The sequence below is a fragment of the Dendrobates tinctorius genome, unplaced genomic scaffold (assembly GCF_039654945.1).
Source record: "Dendrobates tinctorius isolate UK_male_01 unplaced genomic scaffold, ASM3965494v1 ptg000094l, whole genome shotgun sequence".
NCBI lineage: Eukaryota > Metazoa > Chordata > Amphibia > Anura > Dendrobatidae > Dendrobates > Dendrobates tinctorius.
Genome location: NW_027361762.1, coordinates 13,474,528 through 13,498,555, shown reverse-complemented (window position 1 = coordinate 13,498,555; position 24,028 = coordinate 13,474,528). Strand labels below are relative to the sequence as shown.

Genomic DNA, 24,028 nt, shown 5'->3' with positions numbered 1-24,028 from the left:
CTGTAGTCCCAGGGCAGTGTAGATAAGGTGACACTTAGATGGTGTAGTGTCGGGCGCAGGAGGGAGGTAGCGGTGTCGAGCAGGTTGGCGCAGGAATAAGTGGAGGACACCAGGGCATGTAGTTCCAAAGCTTTACTCACAGTCTGGTGTGGTACAGGTGCCCGCATCCATGCCATGTCCTCCGGGTCAGGAGCTCAACCAACTTCCAGGCAAGATGAAGTACTCCTTTCCAACACTCCGCCAACATATGTGCCTTTTCTGAACGTCTCCCTCATAGTGCCTTTTAGTGAAGTACTCACAGTACTGAGTTACACTGGAGCTCCTCCTGTCAGATGTTCCTAAGACTTCTACTTGTACGGCAGACAGCTGTAGCCTGCTTTGGGGACTCCTTCTACCTAGTCCCGGCTCACACATGTTGCTGTTGTGCCCCCAAGTCTGGTCTGGGAATAAAGTGGTCACTACTTCTATTCCTCCGGTGTCTGCTGCAGGACCATTAGTATCCATACAACCTCAGTGACCGTACCCCGGCCTTGCGCTTAGGACTTGGGAAGGGTTCTCCACTAACCCTGGTACTTGTTCTCTTATTCTCCTCACGTTCCGTATCAATCCTTTCTTATGGAAAGTCAGGCTTTCTATCAATGTTCCTTTCTTGTGCCAGCGGACCCAGATCACTGAAGTCGGCTGCAGCACTTCCTTCATCCATCCCACTCAGTCGATCTTCTCTCACAGACTGACCTCGTCAGACTCCTGTGACTATCTGACTAAATCCTATTCTCTTCCCACTCTTTTTGTGCAAACTAAACTCCACCCGCCTCCCAGCATGCTTCGTGTTCCAAGCAGGGAGCCACCAAAGGGTGCTTTGCTACACTACTATGTTGTGTGGGATGCAGGTGTTGGAGTGTGGTCAGGTGTCTCCACCTTACCTGAATAGTGGGGCACCACACCTCAGGAGGAGGTGCAGTACCTCTGTGGCGACTGAACCCTCAGGGGTGCCACATACCCCCCCGTTAAACACAGCACGTCCGCAAGAAAACAAAGGTGGACAAATACAGGAGCATACAAATTTTTTATAATGCTAATAAACAGTTCTTATCTAAACATCCCAATGTAGGAGGTACTCATTCTTGAACGTTACAAACAATTTAACTAAATATCTATACTTTACTATAGTACCTAATTCAAAAGTGCTTTTGGCAATAACTCACTACCACTTCAAGCATCATCATTAGAGTTGAGCGAAACGGGTCGAAAAATTTCAAAAGTTGCCGACTTTTGGTAAAGTCGGGTTTCATGAAACGAAACCCGACCCTAGGGTGAGGTCGGCCACAAGCTCAGCGACTTTAGAGCCAAAGTCGCGTTTCAAAAGCTTGTTTTCCGCCCTTTTTCAGCCAATCAGGATCCACGGACACTGTGGGCAACGTGATGACATAGGCAGGGGTCACCACCATCTTTGAGAAGGGCATGCAAGTGATTGGCTTGCTTTGGGGGGCGTCACAGGGGGTATAAAAGGGCGTGCACGCCGACCGCCATGTTACTCATGCTGATCTCAGAATAGGGAGAGCTGCTGCTGCTGATTCTGTAGGGAGAGCGTTAGGCAGGGAAGAAGACACCAAAAACTGCTTCTGCTGCTAGCGATTTTGCCTGTACAACACACCAGTCACTGTGTGTGCAGTGCAAGTGGAGGCTATATTTTGCTGGATCAGCTGTGTTGGTTGTTAGGCTGCCTTATAAGGCTTCCTGATAGCTGCATTGCTGTTTTCCCACTGCTCTGCAAACTGCTTTTGTAAAAGCAATCCAAATTTTTTTTTTTGTCCTGGTGAGGTACTGAGGATGCATTTTTTCACACCATACACTGGTGTACGCTCCTCACACAGTGCTGTGTAACGGCTGTTATCACGGCCACAGTGAAGCTATCTGTGTGTGACTCTGTAAGGATAAGTCGAGGACATGTTCCGTTCTTACAGACCTCCACCTTCTAGTTTTGTCTGGTTTTCAAACAGTTAAATATATTTGCTGTTTGATCACATTCAAAACTATAGAGAGACAGCGTGTGTCAGTCCGTATACTTAAAAAACACGGAGCTTGACAATTTTACGGACACCGGACAGCGGTGTACGTGCACGCTCCTCTCTCAGTACCGTGTAACGGCTGTTATCACGGCCACAGTGAAGCTATCTGTGTGTGACTCTGTAAGGATAAGTCGAGGACTTGTTCCGTTCTTACAGACCTACACTCTAGGGAGATTCCTATTCTGCCCAATTCTATATACACCTTGTAGTTTGTCATACACTAGCCAATTTCTGCCTGTGACATAGCGGTGATATTCACTGGGCCTCACACAATCCAACAGTGTCCACAAGTGTGTTCAGAAATTCTACATCTCCCCTGTCCTATAGAGACATTTTTCACACCTGCGACATTGAGACTGTGACGTAGCGGTGTGATATTCACTGGGCCTCACACAATCCAACAGTGTCCACAAGTGTGTTCAGAAATTCTACATCTCCCCTGTCCTATAGTGACATTTTTAACACCTGCGACATTGAGCCTGTGACATAGCGGTGTGATATTCACTGGGCCTCACACAATCCAACAGTGTCCACAAGTGTGTTCAGAAATTCTACATCTCCTCTGTCCTATATACACCTCGCACCTTGTTTTACATTACTATATAGTTGTAATGATTTATAGTAGGTTTCTATGAAGACAGTGGCTAGATGATAGAGTCACAGACACAGGTATACGTGAAAGTAGTTTGTATTAAACAAGCAGCACAGAACAGCACAGGTGCTGGCGGAGCCAGATAATGACAGCAGTGGTAACAGCAGCAGAACTCAGTCCAGTAGATAGCAAGTTGTACACCAGCACTGTGTAGATGTAAGCAGACACAGTCTTAAGAATGCAGGCAAGGACAGTCACTTAGCCCTCTCCCTTGCGGGAGGGGAATCTTCGGGCACAGTGCAGTGGCAGAGAAAGTCACTAGGTAATTGATACTGGATGTGCAAAGGTAGCAGGGATAGTCTCTCAGGTGGAACGCACACAGCAGTCAAGATCTTCAGCGCATACCGTGAGTGCTGTAGTAGCGGTGAGCGGTGGAGGCAGGGCTGGAAGGAGCCTTCAGGCCGACACCGTCAGAAGGTCCAGGCAGCGGCAGTTAGGCAGCAGGTAATCCAGGTGGATTCAGCAGGAAGGAAGGAGGTAGCACAGCGTGCAACTCCCAGCTAGCAGATCAGGTACAGAACGAGATATACAAGCAAGGTAGTCACGTCCAGAAAAGCTATTTAAACCCGGCGGGCGGGACCAACAGGCGGTGATGTCACAGGAACCAGTATGGCCAAACGAAGCCAGGCTTAAGGGCAACAGTAAGGGCAAAGTCCGGAACACAGCAGAATAGGAATGATGCTTACAATAGTTTGTGGGATTTTGTGCACATTTTTACCAAAAATGAGGAAGGCTGGTGGAAGAGGCCGTGGAATTGGGTGGGGGTTGCCAGCTGGTAATGATGGTGTTGGTGGTGGATCTGATGGTAGTGGCAAAAGCAAAATAGGACCGAATGCAGGAGGTGTTGAGTCTGCGTCATCATCTGGCTCCACAAGGCCTCGAAGGCTTAGTTTTCTAGGAGTTGGCAAACCGCTTTTAAAGCCAGAGCTTCAGGAAAAAGTTTTGTCTTACATTGCTGACTCAACCTCCAGCTCTATCGCCTCCTCTTCTGAGGTTGTAAAAAATAAAAGCACTGAGTCGTCATTGGAGGCTCATGTTCATGAACCACACCTTTCCTTGTGTCCTTCACCCCAACCAAGATTGAAGGATGACGCAGGCCATACAACTGATTACTCCATGGAGCTGTTTTCACATACCATGCCTGGGTTATCAAGTGAAATGGTGAATTACCCAGGCCAAGATGAATCTGACATGGAGTGCACTGATGCACAGCCACTGATAGATGTTTCTGCTGGTCCATTCACTCAGAGCACAACATTGTCCTCGCAGTGTAATGAGCCAGATTCTGACCCTGATGAGACTCAGGTGCCCCTTCCCGCATACTATACCACCATACACGGTGACACAGAGGAAGGTGCACATGACATTGAATAGGAGGTGATGGATGACCCAGTTATTGACCCAGATTGGCATCCATTGGGGGAAGAGGGTGCTGCTTCCAGTAGCTCAGATGAGGAGGAGGAGCATCCACAGCAGACATCGACATCGCAACAGCTGTTATCTGGCAGGCCCGGAGCACTCCAAAGACAGGTTCCAAAAATCAAAAGAGTTGCTGGACAGCTTGTCCAAACGGTCAAAATAGCACAGCGTGCTAGGCCGCAAAATATCTTCCAAAGTAGGAAGAGTGCAGTGTGGCACTTTTTTGAACAAAATCCTCAAGATCAGGCCAAGGTTATCTGTAAGAAGTGCGCAAAGACCTTTAGCCGAGGGAAAAATCTGAAAAATTTGAATACCAGTTGCATGCTTAGACATTTAACCAGCATGCACTTGCAAGCATGGACACAACACCAAACCTCAAGTACTACATGTGCAACTGATCACAAAGAAGGTAGTCAGCAACGCTACATTGTTTCCCCCACTGTAAGCCCACCGGTTAGCACAGCAGCAAATGTTGAGGTGTCGTTGCAAGGCCAAAGCAGTCAGGGAATCCCACTGTTATATCAACGAAAGACTGAATCTAGGCCATCAGAAAGAACACCAACTCCATCACCATCATCAACCCTCTCTCAGTCCGCCCTGTCCACCGCTAGTTCCACCATATGCAGCTCTCAAGTCCAGCTCACCTTCCCAGAGACTATGAGTAGGTCAAGAAAGTACTCAGTCTCTCATCCGCGTACACTGGGTTTGAACGCCCACATTGCCAAACTAATCTCGTTAGAGATCATGCCCTATCGGTTGGTGGAAAGCGCAGCTTTCCGCGAACTCATGGCCTATGCAGTACCACGCTATGACCTACCCAGTGGCCACTTCTTCTCTCGCAAAGCCATCCCAGCCCTCCACCATCATGTGAAAGACCGCATTGTCCATGCACTCAAGCAGTCAGTGAGTGGAAAGGTGCACCTCACAACAGATGCATGGTCCAGTCGGCATGGCCAGGGCCGTTACGTGTCCATCACTGCGCACTGGGTTAATGTGGTGGATGCAGGGTCCACAGGGGACAGCGGTGGTGGGACAGTGCTGCCTAGCCCACGGTATAGGAAACAGTTGGCTGTAGGCGTTCGACCCTCCTCCTCCTCCTCCAGAAGCGAAAGCTCGTCCACAGAGTGCAATCGTACGAGCACTCCATCTGCAGCTGCCACTGTTGCACACGAGGTGTCCCCCTATCGAGCAGCTAGTGGAAAGCGTCAGCAGGTTGTGTTGCAGATGATGTGTTTGGGCGACAGACACACCGCGAAGGTGCTGGCCGAGTGCTTTCAGCGACAAACTGAGTCATGGCTGGGCAGTATACATCTTGAGGCAGGCAAGGTAGTTAGTGATAACGGCAGTAATTTTGTGGCAATCCTATAAAGAGAGCACGGCACTCAGGAATAGTTTGGTTGTTGGTGCTCAAGTCGGGTATCCAACCCATCAATCAAAAATGACAAAAATCTTGGCACTCAATATGTGAAATATTCAGACACTTATTTTGTGCATCCAGACAGAAAGGTTTAAACGTTTTCGGTCCAGCATAGGACCTTCATCAGAAAAATCTTGTTTACTGAAATATACATACAAAAAAAGAACAAAAACAAGGCGTTAATTGCTGTCCTCATCATCACAGAAACACATTCTAACAAAAGACATGACAAAAATATATGTTCCAACTTCATCAAAAATTCAAAGGAGAGAGAGATGGCTAGTAGAGGTACTATCCAAGGATGCTTTGCTGAGTCAGGCGATGGTAACTCCAAAAGTGCTGTGCTGGTCGTTAAGGAAGAGGGATCCTATAAGTGAGTATTGTTGAGCATAGAAGGAACTACAACAGATAATAACTTGTTGTATGGTGCGCCCTTGTGCTTTGAAGGATACAGGTATAGCGATATCTCATACATGTGCAATCTAGTGCTTCCAAGATGGCTAGGAATAGAAGTCACACCAATACCTGAAATAAATAAATCCTTGCAATGGTAGCCAAAAGAAGGACAAAGTAGAGAGTCTGAAAGCAAAATGGAGGTTCTAATTAAATGCAATAGATGTGACACAATGTATATGGCAGTCATATTGCAGCACAGAACCAACTATGTGTGGTCATATAGACTGAAAAAAGGAATACCTGGATGGCCAGTGGAAATGTTAAATGGCTGGCGTCTGGAAAGCGTATGTGGACTGAGCCGTCCAAAATCAGAACAGGCAGCTGTAAAATAAATGGCCTATCAACCAGTGAAATACAAGAGGGAGACAAGGAATAGGTTGAAGGAAGAAAAATATACCTGTGCAGCGTAGGACTTCAGAAAAAGGGACCTCTAGGGTCACTAAAATAAGGAGTGAAGGAGTGAATCCATACTGGGCCTGAGAACATCTGAGTCTGCCTCCTGATCTATAGACATACAGTGGGGCAAAAAAGTATTTAGTCAGTCAGCAATAGTGCAAGTTCCACCACTTAAAAAGATGAGAGGCGTCTGTAATTTACATCATAGGTAGACCTCAACTATGGGAGACAAACTGAGAAAAAAAAATCCAGAAAATCACATTGTCTGTTTTTTTTTCATTTTATTTGCATATTATGGTGGAAAATAAGTATTTGGTCAGAAACAAAATTTCATCTCAATACTTTGTGATATATCCTTTGTTGGCAATGACAGAGGTCAAACGTTTTCTGTAAGTCTTCACAAGGTTGCCACACACTGTTGTTGGTATGTTGGCCCATTCCTCCATGGAGATCTCCTCTAGAGCAGTGATGTTTTTGGCTTTTCGCTTGGCAACACGGACTTTCAACTCCCTCCAAAGGTTTTCTATAGGGTTGAGATCTGGAGACTGGCTAGGCCACTCCAGGACCTTGAAATGCTTCTTACGAAGCGACTCCTTCGTTGCCCTGGCGGTGTGCTTTGGATCATTGTCATGTTGAAAGACCCAGCCACGTTTCATCTTCAATGCCCTTGCTGATGGAAGGAGGTTTGCACTCAAAATCTCACGATACATGGCCCCATTCATTCTTTCATGTACCCGGATCAGTCGTCCTGGCCCCTTTGCAGAGAAACAGCCCCAAAGCATGATGTTTCCACCACCATGCTTTACAGTAGGTATGGTGTTTGATGGATGCAACTCAGTATTCTTTTTCCTCCAAACACGACAAGTTGTGTTTCTACTAAACAGTTCCAGTTTGGTTTCATCAGACCATAGGACATTCTCCCAAAACTCCTCTGGATCATCCAAATGCTCTCTAGCAAACTTCAGACGGGCCCGGACATGTACAGGCTTAAGCAGTGGGACACGTCTGGCACTGCAGGATCTGAGTCCATGGTGGCGTAGTGTGTTACTTATGGTAGGCCTTGTTACATTGGTCCCAGCTCTCTGCAGTTCATTCACTAGGTCCCCCCGCGTGGTTCTGGGATTTTTGCTCACCATTCTTGTGATCATTCTGACCCCACGGGGTGGGATTTTGCGTGGAGCACCAGATCGAGGGAGATTATCAGTGGTCTTGTATGTCTTCCATTTTCTAATTATTGCTCCCACAGTTGATTTCTTCACTCCAAGCTGGTTGGCTATTGCAGATTCAGTCTTCCCAGCCTGGTGCAGGGCTGCAATTTTGTTTCTGGTGTCCTTTGACAGCTCTTTGGTCTTCACCATAGTGGAGTTTGGAGTCAGACTGTTTGAGGGTGTGCACAGGTGTCTTTTTATACTGATAACAAGTTTAAACAGGTGCCATTACTACAGGTAATGAGTGGAGGAAAGAGGAGACTCTTAAAGAAGTAGTTACAGGTCTGTGAGAGCCAGAAATCTTGATTGCTTGTTTCTGACCAAATACTTATTTTCCACCATAATATGCAAATAAAATGAAAAAAAAACAGACAATGTGATTTTCTGGATTTTTTTTTCTCAGTTTGTCTCCCATAGTTGAGGTCTACCTATGATGTAAATTACAGACGCCTCTCATCTTTTTAAGTGGTGGAACTTGCACTATTGCTGACTGACTAAATACTTTTTTGCCCCACTGTATATTTTTAATGTGTAAACTAGGCTACATGTATACGTGTTATCCGGTAAAACTGTACCCTTTATCAACTTTCTACAATGTTGTTGAATCCATACTGGGCCTGAGAACGGCTGCCGAGCTGTTAAGCAAGCTACAGCACCTGTGGTTTGGACACGTAATTTTTTCAGGAATGACGGTTAGGCCTAACTCCCGAATTGCGGTTGACCTGAACTTACTGGGAAATCATCGTTCGCGGGGAATAATCTGAATCTCAGATCCCCATCACTAACGGAGTTCAGAAGGTTATCTGCACCTGTAAGCGACAAAAGCTGGTCCTTTCAATGTAGCGTGCATGCAGCCCTGGACATGTATGGGAATGCTAGACCTGTTATTGCTCGATCTCACGTGCCAGAGCCTCGCTTATCCCTCTAGTAAGCTTGACGCGTACTGCGGGGGCATGCCGGAGTCTCGGTTGTTAACGGAATAAAGCTGAGAAATCGCTAGCACAACTACAAACACACATACCACACCACACACAGAATCGACAAAGCTTTCAAAGTGTGCATCTTTTCTTTAGGTGGCATGGTTGTGGTTTCCCGGGTGGAGTCCAATTAAGCCACAGGCTCCACTCCTGGTGGTGCCCTTTTGGACATTCCTTTAAGGTTCAGCTTTGCAATCATACTGCCCCCGGAAACCAAAAACTTTGCCTTCATGGACGCTGTTTGAAGGTTCGTGGGAATAACGCCGCCCGATCAGCAGTCGGCAAATGGGTCGCCCTCCCAGGGCTGTGGGGTACTCGGTACCAGGCCGGTGTCAGTGGGATGTGTCACAGCAGCGGTGACCCAGATGGTGGCCCTGGGCGCCCATGTAAATGGAGTGGTATAATGCTAAAGAGTTTATATAGATAGTTTGACGCCACCTGTGGTGTTCGGCAACATAGATGTTAGGCCGACGCTGCATGCAGATCCTCTGGGACTGATGGTGTTGTGCAACAAAGATGGTGAAGCTCCCCACTGGTGGAGCTGGAGTCCCAGGGAAGTGTAGATGTAGTGATGGGGGAAAGGCACAGGCGGTGTAGGTGCTGGTACCCAGATGTAGCGGTGCTGGAATAACTGTAGGACACCAGAGCGTGCAGTTCCAAAGCTTTATTCACAGTCTGCAGGTTACACAGATGCCTGCCTCCATGCTGTGTCCTCCGGGTCAGGACCTCAGCCAACCTCCGGGACCAAAATGGAAAGCTCCCTTCCAACACTCCGCCAACATGTACCTTCCTGAACGTCTCCTTTCTAGCGCTTGTGGGGGAAGCACTCACAGGACCGTGGTTCTCTGAAACGCCTCCTGTCTAACATATGTTCCTCAGACTTTACTTGTATGGCAGACAGCTGTAGCCTTTTCCTTCTGCCTCGCACACGTCGATGCTGGGGCCTCCGAGCCTTAGTTGGGTACAGAGCATTTATAGCTGCTACTTCCCCAGGTTTCTGCTGCAGGAACGTCAGTGTCCCTACAAACTCGGAGACCGGAATCCGGACCATGCGCTCCAGCTAAGAGTGAGCCTTAACTCTGCTCATCCTCCAGCTCCCCTTCTCACGTCCACACACTTCCCCTTCCCTGCACAGAATGGCCTAACTTACCTCCTCCCGACCACAGAGAGCAGCTCCTCAGCAGTCATGTTCAGAGGTCTCCCTGCTGGCGTGGAGTGGGAAATTTGTTGTGTGTTGGTTTAACTGCTAGAGAGATCCTTCGTTGCTCCCAAGCATGACATCACACTCCCTAGGAGGAAGGTAATGCCACTGTGGAGACCGTACTCCTGGGGACGCCACAAGTGCTATATACTATACTATACCACCTTACACGGTGACAAAGAGGAAGGTGCAGATGAAAGTGCAGGTTCCTTGAGCAGGTGGGGGGGCATACTCATGGGCGATGGCACTGGCACAGGGCACCGCATAGTACGCAAAAGTGTCTCTGCCGTGGGGAGGGCCTAAACAGCCAAGTGCAGTGAGATGGAAGATGGGGACGACAAGGAGTTCAGAGTAGTGCAGGGATTCCCTAGCAAGGAGACTTATGTAATTGTTTTCAATGTTGGGACAGCAATTTTTGGGGAGCACTATACTCTGGTGAATGATATATGGGGCCCGCCATACACTGGAGCATTCCAAAGGTGGACATCAGACACTGGAGCAGCATTTACAGGGCCCATTATACACTAGAGCAGTAGAAATGGGGCCCATTATATATGGAGCATTATTTGGGCCCATAAGACAGTGGAGCTTCATCCATGGGGACCAACATATACTATAGCATTATGTGGAGCTCATCATATACGTTTTGAAACATTATATGGGATCAATGATTCCATATTGAGAAATATATGGGCCTCATTACTCTGTATAGCGCACTAAGCGCTGGCCATAATACTGTATGGAGTTATATACTGTCCGTTTTTGGAGGTATTGGAGAATTTAAAATGGATATCAGTCATGAGATGTAAGAAGTGAAGTATTTTTCATTGTACTATACTGCCATTTCTCTGCCGTATCGGAGCATCATGAGTTGTGGTATGTTTTAAAGGGGCGCTCTTTGGCCCTGGGCCCACGAAAACCTGGAGCCAGCCCTACCCCCCCACAACTGTAGCCAAATAACCCCCATTTTTCAGTGCGTAACTAGTATTATGAAGTAAATTAAGGTTGACAAGCTTAAGTAATAAGAATTGATGCTTTTGGCATTCAAATGGGCACTGTAGGTGTGTTTCCTGTCCTCCTCTCACTGCCGACTTTAATTCCCCATTGACTTACATTGGGTTTCGTGTTTCGGTCAGACCCCAGACTTTTCCCTATAGTCGGCCGATTTTGCTCGACCCGACTTTTGTCGGGTTTCATGAAACGAAACTCGACCCTAAAAAACCAAAAGTCACCCAACTTCTTCTTCACTTTCTCTTTTCCTACACATTTACTACTTTCTAAAAGCCTAAGTGACAACTGTGGCTACCTGGTTCGTCACCTAAAATTTTAAATCTTTATTCAGACTTCAATATATACTCCCTTGTTCTTAAACATCATAAAACATTCTCTGTAAAATCTGTAAACACTATCACTATTTACTTCTTTATTACAAAAATACTAAGCATCATCATTTTTTCTTTAAGTGCAATTCTATAAACAGTAGACACTGGTCCAGCCAACACGTCTTGAAATGTCCCTATTCAACAAGGAGAAGAGGTAGTCCTTATTCCAGGAAAGTCTTATGTAAAACCAAGACAGAGCACCTAAAGAGGTGCAAACTATTTACATGACAGTTCTGGATCACTCAGTGTCCATGATCTCCACAGTTCAAGTGTAAAGGCTGCCAACTAGACTGGGCAACAAAACGGGAAACAACAGTTAAACGAGAAAAACATGATGAACAAAAAAAACAGAAAAAACAGGCACAATGGTGCTAATACCCTCCTGGGTAACAAAAGTTAGTTATTTGGGAAATGTTCTTTAATAGTGGTCTCCTCCTGGGGTGGTGGAAGCTGGTTTCCTTGGCTGCTTCCAGGAGAGAACTTCAGGGCATCCTCTTCCTGCTGACTGGTTTACATAGGACGAGGTGGTGGCAGCTGGTGCAATTGCTGCCTGTGGTACAGCGGGTGTAGCTACCTGTACCATGGTGTGGATGACAGAGGTAGATATAGCCTGTGTAGTGTTGGTAGGTGCAGCCACTACCGTAGGAGGCATTCCTGCTGGGGGTACATACGCCTTCTCCTTCTTATAGGCTGCAATAAAATCCTCAGGGATGCGGCGGATGTTCATGGCGTAACAACCTCTTAACCCCTCATGCTGGGTGAAGGTTACATATTCCCCCAGTTGCAGATCTCTAGCAGGGTGTCCCTTCCTCAGGTGTGACTCCACATCCCATCGGTTAAAGAAAAGGTTGGAGATCCGTTTGGGGTCGGCGATGATACCGAACCCCTGTTCTTGGTTCACATTCAGTACCTGTCCCCATCCTGCCGAGTCCCGGGGACCAAAGTGACCGGTACAGACCCTTTCTTTCTTGTCCAGATCTGGGCCTAGCACAGCCAGTCTCCTCTGTTCTCTCTCTCTCTGCTCCGCTGCCAGCTGGCGGATGGTCTCCTGGCAACGAGCCCGTGTCTCATCTTACTCTTCCCGGGGCCTGCCACTACCCACGGTGGACAGGGGCACTACCGCTAGGGGTTCAGGTGTTGCCCCCCAGGGATCAGAGTCCCGGTCCCAGACAAGGTCCAGCACGACCTGTCCTGATGCTGCCACGGGCGTACACCCCAGGGCCTTCCCAGGTGCAGGGACAGCAGACGTACCTGGGGACTCCTGGCGGTGTTCCGGCCCCGATGCAGGCTTGAGATGGTGGGCAGCTGCAGGGGTATCCACAGGGGTAGTCTGTCCGGATGTCGGCGGTGGTGGAGCAGATGGCGGCTCCGGGTCCGCGGGGATCTCCGGCGGGACCTGCGCGGCCACGTCAGGTCTAGGCGGGATCTCTACTCCTTCCTCCACTTCGGCTCCCAGGCCCTCGGACAACTCCTCCTGGCAGGCCTCTCCCAGCGACGGTGACAGCGGGGCGGCGGTGATAGATGCCACCGGTGGTATGGCAGCGGCCGCAAGCTCCACAGGGTTTGCCTGGAGGAGATCCGGTGCAGCAGTGGCGGGTACTGGTGACTGGGGTACTGCTGATGGTGGACCCTCCCGGACGTGCTGCCATTTCTTCATCCAGAACGCCTCCTGCTTCAGCCGCAGTTCATGAGTCAGCCGGGTAATCTCATCCTCCAGCTGTTGACGGTCCAGATGGGAAGCCAGATCGGAGCCTTCAGCCATTGCACCGGGGAGGTTCAGCTTAACCTCCCTTCGCTATTCAGGCCTCCTCTCTCCTTCCATCATGGCGTTCTCTCCTTTCTCTTCCGGTCTGGACCCTTTTCCCACCAATGGCTCCCGCTCCTCCTTCTGGGGGCGGCGTCTTCTTCCTACTCCTCCATACCAAGCCAGTATATGAAGCCCTCGGGGGGTGGGCCATGCTGCTGTTGCATAGAAGTTCAGACATGGGAGGCCAAGGACGGTGCGCAGTCTTTTCTTAGGACCACCCATGTTGTCACGCCCTTCTTCTGCGCGCTGGCGGCCATTTTTAGCATTCATTTTACAGTCTATCAAATTGGTTATTCTGCACATTTTTACAAGCTGTTAAGTCCAATAAATCGTAGGCACACAGAACCCAGTGGCACTGGGTTTCCTCATCGTGTTCGTGACGCCAAGTTGGAGCACCCTCACTCGCCGGGGCCGTGGGGTACTCGGTACCGGGCCGGTTGATCTTCCCACTGAGAGTTGTCACGGCAGCAGTGACCCGGTCCGTGGCCCTGGGGCTCCATTGCAAAAGGGGTTGTTTCAGTGTGCTTATGGTGGTGAAAGTTTATAAGTGATTCGTGACGCCACCTGTGGTGTTTGGCAAGGAAGATGTTAAACCGACGCTGCAGACAGATCCTCTGGGACCGATGGTGTGGTGCAGCAATGATGTTATAGCCCTCCACAGGCAGGGCTGTAGTCCCAGGGCAGTGTAGGTAAGGTGACACTTAGATGGAGTAGTGTCGGGAGCAGGAGGGATGTAGCGGTGTCGAACAGGTTGGCGCAGGAATAAGTGGAGGACACCAGGGCATGTAGTTCCAAAGCTTTACTTACAGTCTGTTGTGGAACAGGTGCCCACATCCATGCCGTGTCCGCCGGGTCAGGAGCTCAGCCAACTTCTAGGCAAGATGAAGTACTCATTTCCAACACTCCGCCAACATACAGTATGTGCCTTTTCTGAACGTCTCCCTCTTAGCGCCTTCTAGTGAAGTACTCACAGTACTGAGTTACACTGGAGTTCCTCCTGTCAGATGTTCCTAAGAATTCTACTTGTACGGTAGACAGCTGTAGCCTGCTTCGGGGACTCCTTCTACCTAGTCCCGGCTCACACACGTTGCTGTTGTGCCCCCAAGTCTGGTGTGGGAATAAAGTGGTCACTACTTCTATTCCTCCGGTGTCTGCTGCAGGACCATTAGTATCCATACAACCTCGGGGACCGGACCCTGGCCTTGCGCTTAGAACTTGGGAAGGGCTCTCCTCTAACCCTGGTCCTTGTTCTCTTATTCTCCTCACGTTCCGTATCAATCCTTTCTTTCTTATGGAAAGTCAGGCTTTCTATCAATGTTCCCTTCTTGTGCCAGTGGACCCAGATCACTAAGGTTGGCTGCAGCACTTCCTTCATCCATCCTACTCAGGTGATCTTCTCTCACAGACTGACCTAGTCAGACTCCTGTGACTAACTGACTAAATCCTATTCTCTTCCCGCTCTTTTAGTGCAAACTAAACTGCACCCGCCTCCCAGCATGCTTCGTGTTCCAAGCAGGGAGCCACCAAAGGGTGCTTTGCTACACTACTATGTTGTGTGGGATGCAGGTGTTGGAGTGTGGTCAGGTGTCTCCACCTTACCTGAATAGTGGGGCACCACACCTCAGGAGGAGGTGCAGTACCTCTGTGGCGACTGAACCCTCAGGGGCACCACACATTTTTTCACCCGGATTGGATGCTGCTCCTCTACGTTATTTCTCCAGACTCTGTCACATCTGTCACATGTGCTCAGGGTGAACCTGCTTTCATCTGTGAAGAGCACAGTGCACCAGTGGTGAATTTGCCAATCCTGCACCGTGTTGGGCTGTAAGCATAACACCCATCTGTGGATGTAGGGCCCTCAGACCATCCTCATGGAGTCAGTTTTTAACCATTTGTGCAGACACATGCACATTTGTGGCCTGCTGGAGGTCAATTTGCAGGGCTCTGGCAGTGCTCCTCCTGTTCCTCCTTGCACAAAGGCGGAGGTAGCGGTCCTGCTGCTGGGTTGTTGCCCTCCTACGGCCCCCTCCACATCTCCTGGTGTACTGGCCTGTCTCCTGGTAGTGCCTCCAGCCTCTGGACACTACGCTGACAGACACAGCAAACCTTGCCACAGCTCGCATTGATGTGCCATCCTGGATGAGTGGCACTACCTCAGACACTTGTGTGGGTTGTAGAGTCCATCTCATGCTAACACGAGTGTGAAAGCACAACCAACATTCAAAAGTGACCAAAACATCAGCCAGAAAGCATTGGTACTGAGATGTGGTCTGTGGTCCCTATCTGCAGAACCACTCCTTTATTGAGTGTGCTTGATAATTGTCAATACTTTCCATCTGTTGTCTATTCCATTTGGACAACAGCATGTGAAATTGAATGTCAATCAGTGTTGCTTCCTAAAGGTACTGTCACACTAAGCAATATCGCTAGCAATATCGCTATAACTTGTGACGTCCTGGACCGTTTCTCATCGTCAGCTTCCTGCGGCGCTTCCTGTGGAGAGACGAGTGTGGAGCCTGGCGGGATGACGCAGGATCGCCTAGTGTGACAGGTAAGTAGCGACCCTTGTCCCCTGCGATGTCGCTGGCGAGATCTGCCTGTGTGGCAGCTCACTAGCGACCACTTAGCGATGTACCAGCGATCCTGACCGCGTTATATCGCTGGTTGGGATCGCTGGTACATCGCTAAGTGTGACAGTACCTTAAGTGGACAGTTTGATTTTGTGTCCAGTTTTGGGCACCACATTTTAAAAAAGACATCAACAAACTGGAGCAAGTTCAAAAAAGAGCGACCAGAATGGTGACCGGTCTGCAAACCCTGTCTTATGAGGAAAGGTTGCAGGATTTGGGAATGTTTAGTTTGCAAAAGAGAAGACTGAGAGGAGACTTAATAGCTGTCTACAAATATCTAAAGGGCTGTCACATTGTAGAAGGATCAACTTTATTCTCATTTGCACAAGGAAAGACTAGAAGCAATGGGATGAAACTGAATGGGAGGAGACACAGATTAGATATTAGAAAAAACTTTTTGACAGTTAGAGTGATCAATGAGTGGAACAGGCTGCCATGGGAGGTGGTGAGTTCTCCTTCAATGGAAGTCTTCAAACAGAGGCTGGACAGACATCTGACTGGGATGATTTAGCGAATCCTGCTTTGAGCAGGGGGTTGGACCAGATGGCCCAGGAGGTCCCTTCCAACTCTACGATTCTATGATTCTATGATTCTATGATTCTATGATTTCACAGAAGTTTGATTTACTTGGTGTTATATTCTGTTGTTTAAGTGTTCCCTGTTTAAGTGGGCAGTGTAGTAAAGAAGGTAACAGAGGCGTATCTACGGGGTGCTGCCAGGGCATGTGCCCTGGGCACAGCCGGCAGGGGGGCGCAGTCGGCCCGCATAATAAAGCAGTCCGCAGTGTCTCCCCCGACAGCTGCATTCTGCCACCCTCAGACGGGGAGTTCTCTGTACTGGCTTTCAGACTGAAAGCCGGCACAGAGAGGCTGCAGCACGCCGGATCCCAGGGATCAATTGTACTGGCATCTTATAGCCCAGCCCAACATAGTATATACAGCCCAGCACTACATGGTATATACAGCCCAGCCGCACATGGTATATACAGCCCAGCCGCACATGGTATATACAGCCCAACCCCACATGGTATATACAGCCAAGCACCACATGGTATAGACAGCCCAGCACCACATGGTATATATAGCCCAGCCTCACATGGTATATACAGCCCAGCCCCACATAGTATATATAGCCCAGCACCACATGGTATATACAGCCCAGCACCATATGGTGTATGTAGCCCAGCCCCACATGGTATATACAGCCCAGCCCCACAAGGTATATATAGCCCAGCCCCACATTGTATATGTGTGGCGCCCCTGAGGATTCAGTTGCCACAGAGGTACTGCACCTCCTCCTGAGGTGTGGTGCCCCACCATACAGGTAGGTTGGAGGCTCCTGACCACGCTCCAACACCTGCATCCCACACAACACAGTAGTTCAGCAAATCCACATTGCGGCTCCCTGCTTGAAGTGTAGCAGAGCACCTTTGGTGGCTCCCTGCTTGGAACACGAAATGTGCTGGGAGGCGGGTGGAGTTAGAATACATAAAAGAGCGGGAAGGTTTAGGATTTCTGGTCAGTAGAGATGAGCGACTTTGCCTTTTTTCTGGTCAAGTCGGGTTTCATGAAACCCGACTTTCGCAAAAGTCGGGTCGAACGAAATCGGCCGATTATCGTGAAAAGTCGAAGGCAGACTGAAACACGAAGCCCAATGCAAGTCAATGGGGAAGCAAAATCGGCAGGGAGTGGAGGACAGGAAACACACCTACAGTTCCCTTTTGAATGCCAAAAACATGAATTCTGATTACTGAAGCTTTTCAACCTTAATTTGCTTCATAATACTAGTTACGCACTGAAAAATGGGGGTTATTTGGTTAAATTTGTGGGGGGGTAGGGCTGGCTCCAGGTTTTCATGTGCCCTGGGCCAAAGAGCACCCCTTTAACACATACCACAACTCATGATGCTCCGATACCGCAGAGAAATAGCGGCATAGTACAATGAAAAATACTTAACTTTTTACATCTCATGACTGATATCCATTTTTAATAGCTCCAAAAACGGACAGTATATTACTCCATACAGTATTATGGCCACCGCATAGTGCGCTATACAGAGAAATGAGGCCCATATATTTCTCCATACAGAATCATTGGTCCCATATAATGTTTGAAACAGTATATGATGAGCTCCACATAATGCTACAGTATATGTTGGTCCCCATGGATGAAGCTCCACTGTTTTATGGGCCCAAATAATGCTCCATACATAATGGGCCCCATTTCTAATGCTCTAGTGTATAATGTGCCCTGTAAATGCTGCTCCAGTGTCTGATGTCCACCTTTGGAATGCTCCAGTGTATGGTGGGCCCCATATATCATTCTCCAGAGTATAGTGCTCCCCAAAAATTGCTGTCCCAACATTGAAAACAATTAAATAAGTCTCCTCGCTATGGAATCCCTGTACTAGTCTGGACTCCTCGTCGTCCCCATCGTCCATCTCACTGCACTTGGCTGTTTAGGCAGAGGGCGTACAGACGTGATGTCACTGCGCTCTCTGATCAGACTATCACTGTCAGGAAACGCGGAAGACGTCATGGCGGTGGAGCAGGGAGAGGTAAGTATTTCAACTTTGCAAGTGCTGTGATCCTGAGCAAGCGGGGGGCCCACTCATTGGCGACGGCAGTGGCACAGGGCCCCTCTAATAGTATGGCGGTGTGTGGCAGTGTGTCTGACGGCGGGTGGGGGTGGCCCTCCCACCAGCAGAGACACTTTTGCGTACTATGAGGGGCCCTGTGCCAGTGCCATCGCCCATGAGTATGCCCCCTCCACCAGCTCAAGGAACCTGCACTTTCATCTGCACCTTCCTCTTTGTCACCGTGTAAGGTGGTATAGTATGCGGGAAGGGGAACTTGAGTTTCCTCAGGTTCAGATTCTGGCTGTGTAGAGTGTGAGGGGAACGTAGTGGTCTGCGTCAATGTACCAGCAGAATCATCTAGCAGTGGCTGGGCATCAGTGCACTTGTGGCGTCCCCAGGAGTACGGTCTCCACAGTGGCATTACCTTCCTCCTAGGGAGTGTGATGTCATGCTTGGGAGCAACGAAGGATCTCTCTAGCAGTTAAACCAACACACAACAAATTTCCCACTCCACGCCAGCAGGGAGACCTCTGAACATGACTGCTGAGGAGCTGCTCTCTGTGGTCGGGAGGAGGTAAGTTAGGCCATTCTGTGCAGGGAAGGGGAAGTGTGTGGACGTGAGAAGGGGAGCTGGAGGATGAGCAGAGTTAAGGCTCACTCATAGCTGGAGCGCATGGTCCGGATTCCGGTCTCCGAATTTGTAGGGACACTGACGTTCCTGCAGCAGAATCCGGAGGAAGTAGCAGCTGTAAATGCTCTGTACCCAACTGAGGCTCGGAGGCCCCAGCATCGACGTGTGTGAGCCAGAAGGAAAAGGCTACGGCTGCCAGCCATGTGAGAAAGTTCCAAAAGAGAGTCAACAGGGGGAACTTCATTGAACTCAGCACTGTTATGAATGAGTCACCGAAGGAGGAAAAAACAAAAATACAAGCTAAGTCCAGAAAACCGGAGAGGTTGGTAGCTATCGGATTGCAGACCCCTGATCCTATCCACAACAACTAACAGTAGCCGTGGGGGGTTCCTACGATGCCCTAGACCCCTCGATCACAGGCGGAGAACTAAGTAGGCCTAAAGAAAGAAAGGGGAAATCTAAACTGCCCCAGAGCAGACCCCAAAGCAATAGGCAGCCCCCAACATATAATGACGGTGAAGCAAGATGAAAACACTAACACAGATAGAAAGATAGGTTGAGCAAACGATGGGGCCCAAGCTAACTAAAAAGGACAGGATAGAAAAGCTGCTGTCTGCAATCCGTAAAAAACCCTACCAAAAAATGTCCCAACCGTCTGATAGGAAAAACAGGCCCTGAAGTCGCTAGGACTTCAGAAAGACTATATCAGCACTCAAGGTAAATTCTGAAGACAGAGCAAAGAGACAAACTGATCAGAGACAAAAATGGAACTCAGCACACCCCCGACAGGGGATGGCTGAACTCCAAAAAACAAGGAAAACAAAACAAAACTAATAAGTTCAATAGCAGAGCAAAAACTTATCTTGGGAAGCAGGAATCAGACTGGTCTCCAAGAATCCAGCAGAGAAATCACCAGCGACTCAGAAGGGCGTTGGCTGCCTTATATCCAGTCAGAATTTCCTGTTACCCAGTCATCATCTACCAGATCAGGTGTTTGGTAATCAGCCTCACTACCTTCCTTCACCAGAAGAGGGAGTTCATCAGACATCGACGGTGAAGGGGAAAATTAACTCACAATACAGCACTGCGAGTACCTCAGATAAGCGCTAGAACGGAGGCCACACTACCTATCTGCAGAGAGAGAAATCCAAATTGGCTTGCAGGCTGACCAACTCCTTCTCCATCTGTACTCTGGGTCCTGGACAGAACCTACCAAGTACAGATAAAGGAACTGCACTACTGTGTCTGTCATCTTTCTCCTGCGCCTGGCGCACGTCTCAGCTACATCCTGCACTGCACACCATCTCCCAACTCTTTCATCTGCCCTGCGACTACGGCCCTACCTGTGCAGGTCTTCTACATCTTAGCTGCACCACAACATCTGTCCCACAGAAGCGACACTGCAGCGCTGGTCAATCTAATCAGAAACCAGAGGTGGCGTCACGTATCATTCACCTATAAATGTAATTCACCCCTTTGCATGGACGCCCAGGGCCATGGAACGGGTCACCACCACCGTGACACATCCCTGTCACTAGAAAAGATCAAAATATCAACCAGATAGAAGATCAAAAACTTATCCACAATGTATCGGAAAATATCATTCATAAAGGACTGGAAGACAGAAGGGGCATTAGTGAGCCCAAAAGGCGTCACCAGGTACTCAAAATGTCCCTCCGGAGTATTAAACGCCATCTTCCATTCATCCCCGTGCTTGATGCGAATAAGATTATACACCCCCCTGAGGTCAAGCTTAGTAAACCAGCAGGCACTCTTAACTCTGGAGAATAAATCAGACATTAGAGGTAACGGGTACTGATATTTAACCGTCATCCTGTTAAGGGAACGATAATCAATACACGGTCTTAATGAACCATCTTTCTTGGCCACGAAAAAGAAATCAGCACCTAAAGGTGATGAGGATGGTCTAGTATGACCCTTCTCCAACGACTCCTTTAATATAGGATCGCATAGCATCATGTTCGGGTACTGTAAGTTGAAAAACCGACCCTTGGGAAATTTACACCCAGGCATCAAATCAATTGCACAGTCATAATTCCTATGAGGAGAAAAAGACGCAGACTTGCTCTCACTAAATACACCAGAAAAATCGGCTAGATATTCAGGAATATCATGAGACTGAGGAGAGGTGGAGAAAACAGGAGCGTCACTAAGAACACACTGACAACCCCAACTCACCATAGACCCAGATTTCCAATCCAAAACTGGATTATGAGTTTGCAACCAAGGAAAACCCAGAACAATAGTATAATGCAAATTATGCAGCAGCAAAAATTTGCAATTTTCTTGGTGGTCTGGGGCAACTCGCATTATCACCTGAGTCAAAAACTGAGGTTTATTCTCCGCCAAAGGAGTAGCATCAATACCCCTCAAAGGAATAGGCATCTGCAGAGGCGTCATGGAAAAACCACATAATTTAGCAAAGTCCAAATCCATCAGATTCAACGCTGCTCCTGAATCCACAAAAGCCTTCGAGGAAAACGTGGATAAGGAGCAGATCAGTGTAATTGCCAAAAGAAACTTAGGTTGTACACTGCCCACAGCAAATTTGTGTGCAAAACGTTTCTCTCGCTTAGGGCAGACAGAAATAGTATGAGAGACATCTCCACAGAAAAAACACAGCTTATTATGCCTTCTAAACTCCTGACTTTACGCCCTAGACAAAGCCCCATCACATTGCATAGGTTCAGTCGTTTATTCAAAAGGTGGCAGCGCCTCCCGTGTAGTTTTACGTTCACGTAAACGCTGATCAACTTGAATGGCTAATGACATAGAATCATCCAGACCAGAGGGAACAGGAAATCCCACCATAACATCTTTTACGGTCTCTGATAAACCCTTCCGAAAGAGAGCTGCCAATGCACTATCATTCCATGTAGTAAGGACCGCCCACTTTCGGAATTTTTGACAGTATAACTCTGCAGAATCCTGACCCTGGTTTAATGCCAACAGGGTTCTCTCAGCTTGATCAACAGCATTAGGTTCATCATACAACAACCCCAAGGCTTGAAAAAATGCATCCACATTAGTCAGAATAGGATTTTCAGGTGTCAGAGAAAAAGCCCAATCCTGGGGATCGCCGCGCAGCAAGGAGATGACAATTTTAACCTGCTGCACAGATCTCGTCGATGAGTTAGGTTTCAAGGCAAGAAATAATTTACAATTATTCTTAAAATTCAGAAATTTAGACCCATCCGCAGAAAACACATCAGGAGTAGGGATCTTAGGTTCAGCAGCATGTGACTGAATGAGGTAGGTGGAAATTCCCGGTACTTCAGCAGCAAGTTGCTCCACACGATCAGACAATTGCTTAATCTCCATTAGGAAAAACAAAATCCTCCTATGGCCCCAGAGAAAAAGAGGAAAAATTATATTTAAAAAATTCTGACACTTTTTTTTTTCAAACAACTTTTTCCTGCTTTTGAGTACCCTAGAATCTGCGATAAGGCTGGTGATTCTGTTATGAATTGGTCACCGAGGAGAAAAAAACAAAACAAGCTAAGTCACAGAAAACCAGAGAGGTTGGTAGCTATACAGATTGCAGATCCCTGATCCTAACCACACAACTAGCAGTAGCCGTGGAGCGTACCTACGATGAGCCTAGATGCTTCGTCACAGCCAGAGAACTACATAAGCCTGAAGCAAGAAAAGGGGAAAACTAACTGCCCCAGAGCAGACCCCAAAGGAAAGACAGCCCCCACACATGTATTGACGGTGAAACAAGATGAAAGCACAAACACAGGCAGGGAAATAGGCTGAGCAAACGATGGGGCCCAAACTAACTAGAAAGGATAGGAAAGGAAAGAGACTGTCTGCAATCTACAAAAAACCCTGCAAAAATAATGTCCAACACGTCTGATAGCAAAATTAACCCTGAAATAACTAGACTTCTCCCACTATATCAGCACTCTGAAATAGTCTGAGACAGAGCAAAAAGAGGCCAATCTAATAAGGGACAAAAAGCAAATTGGCAAATACAGGTAATACAGGCTGGGGCTCCACACAAAAAACTGAATAGACCAACAAAATCAAGTGTGAGCATTAGGAGAAAAACTTAGCTTTAGATGACTGGAACAGAGCTGAAAACCAAAACCTGACAAGCCAGAAGGAATCACCAGCACCAGAATAGGGAGTCGGCTGACTTAAATCCAGTCGGAGATTCCTGAGGTCCAATCGTCATCCTCATTATCAGGTGGCAGATCTCTACTGATTAAATCAGCCTCACTACCTCCTGTTACCACCAGAGGGAGCCTGACAGGAGAACTCACAACTGGTGGACCAGAAAATGAACTCACAACAGTCGTGGCTGTGGAAAATTGAAATTGTTCCCATACAAACGTTGGCCCATGTCAGAGTTTTTGAAAGTCTGTGAGTCATTTCCTCATCCAAATGAGCCAACGTCTACGGTGAAAAATCGACAGTCAGCATCTGCAATCTCCATTAGAACAATTGAAAAATATTTTATGTAATTGAAATACTCGGATCCACTTCCAGCAGGTTTCCTAATCCAAATGTGTTTGCCGTTCACAGCCCCCGAACAGTTAGGAAAATTACAAATGTCCTGGAATTTTTCAGCATTTTCCAGCCGGAGTTCAGTTGTGGGTTGGGGGAGGAATTCCTCACACAGAACGGCACATAAAGCACGGCAGGTGTCTCCAACAATCCGAGAAAGGGTGGACACTCCAATGTAGAATTGAAAATGTAGAGATGATAAGGTCTCTCTGGTAGCCAGGAATCTGCTGAACAGAAAATGGGAAAAAAAAAATCAGTACATGGCTTTTATAACATTAATATTAATGACAGGTGGTGATTTTTCAAAATTATATGCCTTAGGGTCACCAAAAGACGTTCCTCAGCAGTAATTGTTCGACCTAGTTGTGTGTCCTGACTGTGATGGATCCTCGAGCACGTAGCAGTAAGTCATCCTAATGTACTCGAAAAACGTCAGGGTTTGCACGCAACTCGGTGTATAACGAGTGGTAGGCTCCACGGCTCTCTCGCACTTCAACGATGGGGTGTTGCCAGTAGCGACGACTACGTCTTCTCCATCTGTCTCTTCTTCTTTCTGTGTGTGTACGCGTTTGCATGCGTTTGCGCATGCAGATAATACGCTGTGCACATATATTCAAATGTGAACTTAAGGGCCTGTCACACTAAGCGATATCGCTAGCAATATCGCTATAAC

At 48.0% G+C, this 24,028-nt stretch overlaps 2 long non-coding RNA genes across 2 annotated transcripts in view; one reads left to right on the top strand and one right to left on the bottom strand.

The window, feature by feature from the left end:
• Positions 1-24,028, top strand: part of LOC141098731 (uncharacterized) — a 58,015-nt gene that overhangs the window by 26,564 nt on the left and 7,423 nt on the right. The window lies entirely within an intron of this gene.
• LOC141098730 (uncharacterized) lies at positions 5,492-6,316 on the bottom strand. The gene is made up of 3 exons (XR_012234337.1): positions 6,254-6,316; positions 6,010-6,082; positions 5,492-5,896 (listed from the first exon to the last, which is right to left on the bottom strand). It is a non-coding gene; the product is annotated as an uncharacterized lncRNA (long non-coding RNA).